The following is a 12000-nucleotide window of genomic DNA, read 5'->3' on the forward strand; positions in this document are numbered from 1 at the left end:
AGAGACTGAGTTTAAAGCACCTGGGCATCAGTGCTCTGACCTGCAGCCATGTGTCAGGAAGATTCAGAGGAACACCAGAACAGCAAGAATGACTGAATGACAAGTCTCTCTACAGGCAATTTCTGTCCCAGCCACCAGGGCAGAGGGGATTATTCCTCTCCCTCCCACACAGCTTGCTTGCAGGCTCCTTTGTACTTGCTCCCTTTGGTTAAGGGACTGCCCTGATCGGGCCGGCGGGACAAGCTCTGCGTGTACTGGTGTAATTGAAAATGGTGAGGAGCACAGCATGAATTGTTCCTGAGTACTGGAAACAATACTTATAAAAACACTTCACAGTAGTTGTAACTCAACTTGCTGGAACACAAACAGCTTTGAAGACCAATGGCTACTTAAAAACTACTCTGAACAAAGAAGTGCTTGTGCTCTGCCACATTCACGTCTACCTGTACTTCTGATCTGTAGCAAAGGGGAGTTTTAAGAGAAAAGGAAGATGTCAGTGCTTTCCATATGAAGATACACGAGTGCCTCTCCCGAAGGAGACGGCGTGAATATATGTGATGATTTTGCAAAGGCTGAGAAAACTGAGGGCTCAATTTTCTATTATCAGCCTGCTTCATTGTGGCTGAAAATTATTTAGTAACACATTTAACCCTCTGGCTACTGATTTTCTCGTGCAATATAGATATTTAAGCTAAGTATACAATCTCAGGTGGCCTCCAGGGCTGAAAATCTTCATGATATCCACACCATCCCTTATTCTAGCAATCTGGAAATAATGCTGAATGCTTTCCACATTTCTGTATTTTCCAAGCAAACTTGGGGAAAAAAAAAAACCTAAACAAAAAGCTGAAAACCAAAACAAAAACGTTTGGTGCCCTTGCAGCCCCAAGTGCTGAACTTGTCTTTCTGAAATGCTGTGTCAACAGCTCTTCACTCGCAAGCCCATTATTTTTATTGGCCATGGCTCTCAGGCTGGTGTTGACAGGTTAATTTACAGTAACAGTGAGAGTCACCTTTGCTCACTATACCCAAAAGCTCAACCCACACCGTACTTGAATGCCACACTCTCAAGAACAGGAATGTTGGAGAGAGAGAGGGAGAGAGAGAGAGAGAGAAAGAGCCTTGAAGCCTCGTGCGGGTGCTCAGGGAGTTGTACAAAAGAATGCTCTTTTGGTGAAATAATTTTTGCCAGCATATGCAACTTGAGCAGGAATGGTTGCAATTATTTCTTACCGTGCTTCTTAGAGAGGACATATGGGAAGATTAGCCTCAAGAATGTCACTCTTGGACATGGTCTTCTCATGAGGATTACGCCACAGGGTTTTTTTCTATTCCTTTTCCTCTTTTCTTTTTTCCCTCTTTTCAATACATCAAAGTTAATTGAGAGAAATTTCCCTTGGTAACATATACAGATAAGCAGAGCTCAGAAGATATGTTTCATGGGGTATTCTTTAAGGGTTTGTTTCCATTTTGCTCTTCTCTCCTATCTTATTTCCCCTCCTCTCACGTCTTCTCTTCTTTTTTTCCTTTTATTTTCTTCTCTTCCTAAACAAGTCTTGAAGGAGCAATCCCAGCAATGGGTAAGGAAGTTATAGGCTGAGAGAAAAGCCTTTTCTCTAGTTTGTAAGGTGTAGTGCTGCTGATGTGGTACAAATGGTGAAGACTCCATGACAAAGCCAGTGGAGAGCACATACATTGAAGAAGTAGGAGGAGTTCAGAGCAGCTGTGTGAGAGGGTTAAGTGCTGCCAAGAGGCAAATTATGCCAGGTTGCAAACTGACAGATCTTTCATCACAGGAGAACTGAAAAAAAAATAACAATGTCTTTCTAAGTGATTTGTGTTTTTATAGTACTGGGGTTATTTTGTTAGTTTGATATTTGTTTTTTTAATAGGACCGCCATGTAAAACCATGTGAATTAATAGTTTTGATTGTAGAACTATCAGATAGCAAAACTCCTGCAATATTCTTCAGTCTAACCCTAGAAACTGATCACGTTCTGGCAATGCTTGTCCAGCATGAGGCACCACCAAGGCTGGATCAGATATGGTCTTTCTTGACTTTCAGCACTGGTGGACAGTGTGCCACTGAACCTAGAGTCCTCAGGCTGTAAATATTCTGTCAAAAATATTCGTTTTGAGAATCATGAATCATGAGCTCAGCATGATTCTGCCTGAGCAGGGAGGTTGTGACCATAGTGGAATTTAGGGTGGTTACACTCTGCTGAATTGGTCCTATGAGTTTGAAATACACTCTTTTTCCAGACTTGCCTTCAGTCTGGCTTTTACTGTCTCCTGACACACTGAGTACAAATGTAAAAGCAATTAATGTATTTAGTCTGCAAATCACAGAATTACAGATAGGGTCAGGTTGAAAGGAACCTCAATGGGTCCAACCTCCCTGCTCAGGCAGAATCATGCTGAGCTCATCACACAGGATTGCATCCAGACAGATCTTGAATATCTCCAGTGAGGGAGACTCCACAGCCTCTCTGGGCAACCTGTTCCAGGGCTGAGTAGAGGGGCAGGATCATGTCCCCCAGCCTGCTGGGAATGCTGTTAGTGCACCCCAGGATACCACTGGCCTTCTTGGCCTCAAGAGCACACTGCTGACTCACAGATGCTTGTTGTCCCCCCAGGACCCCAGTTCCTTCTCTGCAGAGCTGTTTTCCTGCACATCAGCCCCCCAGCCTCTACAGGTGCTCAGGATTATTCATCCTAAAGTGCAGGACCCCACATTTACCTTTGTTGAATTTTGGGCAATTCCTCTGTTTTCATCTCTCTGACCTGTTTTGGTCCTTCTGAAGGGCTAGGGTTGGCCACTCCTCCCAACTTAGTATCATCAGCAAACTTGCTGAGGAGGCATCTGCCACTTCATCCAAGTCATTGATGAATAAATTAAACAATACTAGACCCAGTGTTAAACCCTAAGGAGCACAGCTAGTGACAGGCCTTGGTAAAATCTCCTTGAAAATCAGGCTATTTTAATATATTTTAAAATAGGCACTAGCAAGCTGAGGGCCACTTGAAGCCATGCCACATGAAGAAGTGATATGTGAGAAACCAGGTTAGTAAGAAAAGACGAAACTTTGGTCTCCTGGGGTAGAGTCACGAAGGCAAGAGGGCCAGGCATAGCATGTTGTGTATCACAGCTGCTGCAGAGCTGTCTGGGCTTGTAAAGGCAGAGGGCTCCTTTGCTCATCTATATCACTTCTGTAGCTCTGGTTGGAGGGGCCTCTCTGTTTCCGTGGCCAGTGGATGGGCATGTTCTCACAGCCTCCTTTGCACTGCTGTAACTCAGTCACTGTATGATAACAGACAAGGGCAGAGACAGAGACACTGAATCAGAAAACCTCTTCTCATTTGAGCCACAGTCTCTCTGCTACACCATCTCTCTTGCTCACAGCAAGAATGCCAGGGAAAAAAAGTTAAACGCACACCAGCACATCAGCCCAGGAGGATGCTCCCCTGCTGTTGAGACAGTCTATACTGAAAGCAAAGGCAGTAACAGAGTTCTCTTATGCTAGGCAATAGCCATTATAGTTTTAGGAAGAACATTTCCACTCCTCATCTGTGTTCCATGACCTGCTATGGCAAAAGGGTTTAATAAAAGTAGACAAGCTCTCAGACTGACAGCGAGCCAAGCAGGATCTGTCACTGTCCCTACTGTCATTGCTGCTTCCATGTAAGAATCTGGGGAAGAGCATAAGAGGGTCAGATTACATGGTCCAAGCAGAACAACTCATCGTGCTGCTGCTGGGATGTTCCTGTGCTGCCGTAGAACCTGTCACCTTCCACATGAAAGGCCATGGTGGGTGATCAGTTTAACAGCAGCCTAGGGTCACCCCAGTAGTTCCTTGAGCAGAAGAAGGCACCTCTGGCCTTGCAGAGAGGACTTCAGCCTGACTGAATCCTCCCAAGGCTGCCAGCCATGGTTGCAAGGGGTTTAGCAGCTGCCTTGAAATGGGAATGTGCAGCTAGTGGGAAATCCATGTTTGAACAAAGTGTGTTGGGCTCAGAATGTTTTTGTCATTGATCTCATAACCAGCCTTGAGTTGGAGGGCTGAGGTATTTATCATCCTGTCATTCTGACACACATCCAAATGCTCTGTTCAAATTCAGAGCAGAAGTCTCTGATGGAGCTGAAAATGGTTATAATTTTCAGTTTGGTCTCCCCACTTTCAAGGCTACACTCCTGTTATGCATTTTTCCAGAGAAGAGGAGCAGTAGGCTGGTTAGGGCTAGACTAGATAACTAAATTATTTCCATGAACTGAAAAATAGACTTCATAGCCAAGTGCCTAGTTTAGCAATCTGTAACATCTGTAACAGATTGTTAAAATTAACATCTCTGCCCTGGTGGTTTTCAAGCAGCAGGAATGTTACACATTTTGCCTTGCACTTTGGATTCATCACCTTCTGAAACCCAAAAAAACTTCCTTGCCTCACACTATGCTGGGATCCGTAGCTGTTGCCCAGTGAAGAAAGAAAAATGTGATCAATATTCCTTTCTTGGATTATGGCTGGGACTCTTCCACAGAAGCAGTTTCATCTACAGGTGAGATCCAAAGTTTTGTTACAAGGTCCTGTTAGAAAGTATTGTGGCAGTCTTTTAGTATCTGCTCAGGAGTCTCTCTCATTCCCATAGTCAACAAGCCCAAAGAGCCAGAAGAAAATTTTCCATCATCTAGAAACCCGGTGTTAATCAGTATGCCTCTCAGTAATGCTGGGGCATATGTAGGGAACTCTTTGATGCCAGTTTCAAGGAACCTTTGAGTATCCTTGCTATTATTGCTGCTGGAAAAGGGCTTGCTCTGGTCTCTTGCACCACTATTCCATCTCTATGACGCCCATGTTGTGACTCAAGGGCAAGAGAAGAGGTCACAGTTCTGCTTGCCACTTTATGTAAGTTTTGAATCTGCATTCCTTTGCTGGAAGTATCTGTTCAGATACAATATTATTGCCTCCATATATTTATTTGCTTTATTAAACCTCTTATTTTTCCAGAATAACATAGTGATTTGTGCAGGAGCTTCAGACAAAGAAGTGTAGCATGACAAAAAGCATTACAGCCTTCATTTAGATAAGCACTCCACTGACATAGCAGGTTTAACTAAAAAACACAAGTACAAGAAAAGAAAAGTTTCAGTGAGTAAAAGCAGTTGGGAAAGACAGCGAAGATCTGACCTCTTGACCAAATTGGTGGCACTGCCTTTTTTCCTTCTGATCAGTTCCACATCTCTCCCTGTCCCTGCTTGCTGCCGCTCCTGCTGTGTTGGAAGTAAGATCCCTGGCTTCAGGAGGCCAGAGGCTGAGCTACCCTGCTTTCCAAGCTTCTCTCTGCTCCTGGCAGAATGAGAAGATAGTGTAGCTATTACTTTGATACATGTCTGGGCATAATTGACTGAGCGATTCAAAATTCAAAGGCAATTGAAGTTCTTCTCTCAGATGTCATTACACTCCTTAAAAAAACCCTCTTACAATATTCTTTATTACTCTAGGAGTGTAAAAGCCCCAAACCCCCAAATTTTTGTAAGAGGCTATTATTTGTCACAGTCATATATCTCATATGTCTTTGCTCTTAACACAATTATTTTAAGGGCTAGTTTGTTTATAAGCGACACAAAAGAAAACCAGAAATGTATGACTTAAGCTCTTCAAAAGCAGTTATTTATAACTATACTAATTGTTTTGTTTCCTTAAAAGCTGTGGGTCATGGCAACACAGCTGCTTTTGGTCTGGCTAATAAGCCTTAGTTTGGGACTAATGTCAGGGTAGTAAGTTTCCCAACCTGTTACAAACAGCCCACCAGTGATGACACAAAATCTTAACCTGCCTGCTGTGATCTGCTGAGAGACTGCAAAGGTAGAGATTTATTTGCACTTTAAAACACACCTACTCTTTTTCTTTCAAGTGTTTCATGACACATTTTCCCTTGATTATACCAGTCACACACAGTAGAGGATAAATTTGTTAACCAATACCAGGATTCTTCTGTAACCTTTCAAAAAGGGTCTGCCCTGTCCTGCAGGAGTCAGTGACTCACATGGACTTGCTCACATTTGCTGCCTGTCAAAGGCATTTTTAAGGACTGAAAGATCAACTTAGTATCTCAGTGTTATTTCATGAAAAATATTTAGTTATTTAATGCAAAAAAATGTCTTCAACAAATATTTTCCTGTTAGACACTCATTAATGTATTCATTAATAAGAGTGATCCCCACAGAACAAGTGTGTGGGCTGTGTCTGGCTCCTGACTTGGTTATGGAGCAGAGGCCATGGAGCAGAGACAGAAAACCACTTGCTGGATACTAAATGTAGCTCACAGTTCACTGACAGAATGAATGGCATTTTAGGCCAAATAAACTAGACAAACCCAAGGATTCAGTGAAATTGTGGTTGCTGTGACTGTGGGACAGTGTAGTGGCTTACACTAGAAGCGATAAAGGCAGGGGTACTGCTTTTTTCCTAAGGAATTCTGCACACAGAGTCTTGTGGGCTCAGAGACATGGCCAGAAAAATTTTCTCATGGTTGGGGAGCGCACAGGTGTAGTGAGAGTTGGATACTGTAATTAAAAATCTAAGTCAGAAATGTAGTGCTGAAGTATTGCAGCTCAGCTGGTAAAAAGAATAAGTTAGTGAATGAGGTTAGCAGTGACCAGCCCTGATAAATATTTTTGTTCCAGATATGATGGTGAAAAGGGAAAAGATGTTACCTTGAGGCTGATTTTAGAATTATTCCAATATCTCTTCCTTTTAGGAACATGGTAGTTCTCATATCAGACCAGAATGTGTCTCATTCTGTTCAATATTCTACCTTAAAAAACACAGTCAGCACTAGACACTTTGTGGCAAAGCCTTGTCTTACAAGGCAGACACATTTGTGTTCCCCTCTTCAGTATTCAAAGCCATCTAAATCCTAAAGTAAAGAGTTTAATGTGTCATTTAGATTTTTTTTCAGCATTATCTCTGGTATTTTTATTCCTTTATAGTTGTCCAATCTCTTTTTCACAGCACTAACAATTTAAATTTTCTGTCTCTAAGGAACAACCAATAGATACTTTATTGAAGCCCTTCAAAATTTACCTGAATCTTCATTCTGGTTGTTAAAATAAGTGGTGAATTTCTTGGATGCTAGGTAAGAATTAAAATTTGCTCTGCCTTTCCTGTGTCACTGCTTTGAAATTATCTCAAGGAAACATCTAATCCACTGATTTGAGAAGAGAGAATTTTGGAGAACATTGTTAATATCACCACACTGAAAAATACCTCTTTATAGATCCTAGATTTTTCCTCAATCTGCTGTTTTTAATTTGTAGCTGGATTCTGTGTAGTACCAGGAGAATAACCATGTGCAGAATTGTTCTATTTGATTATTTTTATCTTTCAGTTAAAATTACTTTTTCTTCATTATTATTGCCCTGTCAATTCAGTCAATGAGAGAGATCCATGGGTTTGTCTGATATGTGAAGTTCATTGCCCAATTACTGCAGTTGATTTAAATGTTGGACATTTCCTTTTCTAACCCCCTCCTGCTTGCTCTTCTGAAAAGCCCAGTGCTTTTAAAAAAATAGTGATAGGAAGTGTATCACAGCACTCACAAAAGGGAGTCCTACAATTAGAATTTGGCTAGGCAAAAGGCTGCAAGTAATGGAGCATATTCCACCTTTAATCTCACCATGCTGGAGCCATTAGGAGGGAAGATGGACCTGACTGGACATATTCATGATAAGGATGAAGGCAGCCCAAATGAAAATGCTGAAGTGTAATGCAGTTTGCCTTCCAGAAGAATGCGATGAATGCATACCAAACAGTAATAAATGAGATTGGGGTAGATCTTAGGAATTATTTTTTAATGTGCAGTCAGCTACACACCGAATTATGTTACCTGGGGAAACTGAGGAATCTCCATCATTTGAGATCTTAAAGGCAAGATTACATAAGCATGCCTGGAATAGTTTAGGCATAACTGGTCCTTCCTTGGAGCCAAGTCAGAAAACCTTTTCAAGTCCCATGGTCTGTCTATTGTTTAAAGGTCTCCTTATGATTCTCTTGTGATGCCACAGTCACAAAATCCTGTTTGCTACTTGCTTTGGAACTGCTTAATTTGAAACAAGTCCCCTGTGTTACTGCTGTGACAAGAAATTCTTACAATGGCTGTGCTGTTTCCTAACACGGGCCCTGGATTGTGCCATATACAAAACATATTCCTGTAAAATTATTTTTCTGTGTAACAGGTCATTATAACATCTATTTTGTGATTCTTTTGTTTCTACATTAATCTTTGATACTGAACCAGCCCCATCCCTCTGAGAAGCTGGATTGCTGCTCTCTATTCTCCAGGAAACTTGGCTTACTTTGTACACCAGTATATTTGGCCTTTGAAAGTTGGCTTGCAGTTAGCAGACAGAAGCAGGGTCAGAATTAGTTCAAAATAAATTAATAGTCAGAAGTTCTAACTTGCTAAGCTGCGTGCAATCCACCCTTCAAAGGATATTCACCAATTGCTGTAATTGCTCTCTTCAAGGGCTTCCAAAAAATCCTTGGACATGCTAATTAATGCTGTTTTAGATATATGTTAAGGTATTTGACCTGAGAGTTTAATTCTACAGTTTAATTCCATAATGATTGTAAATGGTAGGACTGCTGCATATTTAAAAGAACATTAGTGTGAATTTAGCTAGCTGTTGGCAGTTTAAGAGTGACTAACAGATATTAAATAAGCATGAAATTCTGGCAGTGAATGACACTTTTATTGGGGCAAGGGCTGGGAGCTGAAGGAAGGAGAAAAATATTGCAACCATCCATGGTGACCTTCCCTTTTCCCTGGATTTTACAGAGTCTTTGCACAACTTTCCCATCATTGGGACAAGCCTGAGTTGGTGGAAGGGCCTTGTCCTTGCAGACTTCGACAGCACATGATGAACTTGGTGGGATTGGAACTTGTTGGACCTGCTGAAGTCATTGACAATCCCTTGCTGATGTCACTGACACCAGGATTTCCCCAAATAACACAATATTTCAGCCACTAACAGATAAACACATCTTCCAGTGTCAAGAAAGAAGTGTGTAAATTCTATCTCTTCTTCTGCCAAATTTTTCTTTTTTTTTTTTTTCAAAGTGGATGTCAGAAGAAATCAATTGCTAGAGAAAAGAAAAGAAAACAAGTTGATCCTTTTATTGTTACTGTTCAAAAGCGTCTCTTTGTTTCAGAAACAAAAATGGTAGCAAGTGACTTTTTTCCAGCCCTCAGTGGCTACATAAATTTCTGCTGCTAAGGGACAAACATCATTGATTTGACCGACTTATTCAAAACAGGTCACGGAGCTAAAGCTTGTTGTGTCAATTCTCATCATATACTGATGTGGCAGGTTTTATGAATAAAATATGGGCAGTTGTTGTCTGGGAGGATGCCACATCTTAGCTACCCAAAACCCTCTGTCCTTGAAGAGCAAAGCTTTGAAAAATTAGGACCATGTTTCAATCCAAGCTGTACAATATGCTTTTCAATGAAGTGTAATATATTGTTTTTAGCTGAATAACTTTCTTCTCCTCTTCTCCCCTCCCCCTGTCCCTCCCCTACTTAGGGGGAAAAAAAAAAGAGCCATGCCATCTTAAACTAAAGCACACTTCAGTCAGTCTCCCTGTGTGTGCTCTGTGCCAGCAGCCACAGCAATTCTTTCATCTTGGCTTCAAAGTGGTGCTGAGAGGGGGAGGGGGGCATCTAATGAAAGAAGGGAAAACAAACAAACAAACAAACAAGCACAAAACGGGGGAGGAAATGAAAAATAGCAGTCTACCTTTCAAATCTGAGTGTTGCCTGCAGGCACGCTCTGCAGTGGATGTTGCACTCAGCTTCAGCCCCTTGTATATTTTTTTTTGTTATTGCCACTTCCCATGCTGGGAAGATTCTTGTCATCCCTCACATATTTTATGCGCAGAAAAGGCTGCCCTGCCCTGTGCTTGGTGATTGAGGCTGTGCCCCTGGTGTGCCACACTATCAGTGGTTCCCAAGGCTGCCTAGCCTGGGAAAAGCTGCATGGAAACGGTCCAAAATCAGCATTACATGCATTATTGTTCTTACTCTCTCTGATTAGAGTGCACACAATGAAAACAACAGCAACAGCCTCGTTTTCTAGCTCTCCTCCCAACACAGGGCTGTTCTTAGGCTGTTTTTTTTTTTTTTTTTCCTCAGAGTCTTCACAGAAATTAACTGCTTCTGTGCTGGTAGGTCCCAGGCACCCCAGCAGCTTCTCTGGGGGGAAGCCCAAAGAGCTTGGTTTGACTGGGAGTAACATTTTCAAAAGTGCCTAGTTGGCTTGTGAAATCCCATTTTTTAAAAACAGGTCTAGTGGTAGGCTGCCTTGTGGACCACTGGAAACGCACTGCTTGGGTACTGCGGTGAAATGCAAGGCACAGTAATCCTCATAAAACAAAACAGAATAGGCTGAAAGATATTTAGGCATTAGTCCCTTGAATACTTATGCTTTGTGTTAAATGCTGGAGGCAACACACGCAATGTTCTAGCAGTGTGTTACAGCACCTTGGTCTCCCCCAGCCCAGCCACCATCACTTTTTTTCTTACTCCCTGTTCAAAGGGATCTTGCTGTCCTGGCTAAGAAGTGCCAGAATGGACTAGCACTGCTCTAGTGGCTTAGCAGTCATTTTGCAGACAATAGTTTGAATTTCATGAGGTCTGTTCCAAGTCCTGGGGTAGCCAGTTTGGGATGGGATAAAGCTCAGTTTGTTCTTTGAAGAAATGGTATCCAGCACTTATCCCAAGCACAGGGAAATGCCACTTAGGAGTCACTGGGTGAGACATGGCATTTCAGGCTCAATCTGATTTCATATTTCCTGAAATATGTTAGGTGGTATATCAAACAAAGGAAGCAAAGAATTTTCTTCCCATTTAACAGATCAGACGTATTCTAGAGTGTCAAGTACCCGCACCTTGAATGTGTGCAAGTATTTAATCGGAGGTGAACTCCAGAAGAGAGCAGTAGATAGACTTGGTAGCTAAAGATGAGAGAGAAAGACTGTGTTTTTAGACATAAAAATCCCAGAGAGTATATTTTTTGTTCATTTGTAATAGGTGTTAATATTTCCTTCTTTTTTTTTTTTTTTTTTTTTTTTAAATGCAGGCTTGTCTTGAAGACACTATTGGGAACACATGTAGGAACAGACATCATATACTGTAAGTGATGTTTTTGTTTCAGGATCTTTTTATGACTTTTTTCATATGCCCCAGCTGTACTGCAGAAAGGGATCCCTAATGCTGTCATTCTCTTACATGTCATTCTCTTCACAGAAAGAGATATAGATGTTCTGGGTTACTCTGCAGCTAAGGACCCCCAAGAGCCCTGAGCATCTTTTACTATGAGCGACCTCAAATCTGCAGAGGTGCCTGGGGGGTTAATGGTAGATGTTCTTAAATTGCCATCCAGCAGATGAAAGACAGATGTTTACTTTTAAGACATTTTCAGACCAGGGAAAAAAAGCACTTTGAAATTTGAAGAAAAAGAAACAGCTCTCTAGTCAATGCCTTGTATAGTCTTCTGTTTTTGGAAGGGATCAGACTGAATCATAGAAAACAAAAATGTAAAGTTGCAGAGTTCTGTTCTGCCACTTGTTTCAGTGTCACAGTCCTTAAATCTAAAACTTTTTTCCAAGTCTTTTAGGTTCAGCTTGAAATTTCATAATCTATTGAGAAGATCTTTTCTGCCTTGTGCATCACTCATGGTAAAAAATGTGAGAAGGAAGTCAGTTCACTATTTTTCTAAGATTGAAATGCACAATGAAGGAAAAGATTTTTGCTAAAAGCATAAAAAAATCCTTTTATGTTAACAAAGTCCTTATGGTCCAAAGGCAGAGCTGGGCAATAAACTGCTCTTGTCTTAGCTGACTAATATAATTTTAGGCAGGATTGACCCTTTGGTTATCTTACATGTCATAACTCTTTTAACTTTCAGGGGCTGCATAAAGAAAAAGGTGAATAGAGGGCTGC

General features: G+C 41.4%; 1 long non-coding RNA gene across 1 annotated transcript; it reads left to right on the forward strand.

Annotated features, from left to right (window-relative positions):
* The first annotated feature begins 5779 nt into the window (after window positions 1-5779).
* LOC148184666 (uncharacterized) lies at window positions 5780-11407 on the forward strand. Its single transcript, XR_015772307.1, has 4 exons — window positions 5780-5861; window positions 7041-7134; window positions 11138-11190; window positions 11305-11407. It is a non-coding gene; the product is annotated as an uncharacterized LOC148184666 (long non-coding RNA).
* The last annotated feature ends 593 nt before the right edge of the window (window positions 11408-12000 follow it).

The sequence above is a fragment of the Pseudopodoces humilis genome, chromosome 3 (genome assembly GCF_049639895.1).
Source record: "Pseudopodoces humilis isolate 2021_Gansu_Grassland_sample_001 chromosome 3, ASM4963989v1, whole genome shotgun sequence".
Classification (NCBI taxonomy): Eukaryota; Metazoa; Chordata; class Aves; order Passeriformes; family Paridae; genus Pseudopodoces; species Pseudopodoces humilis.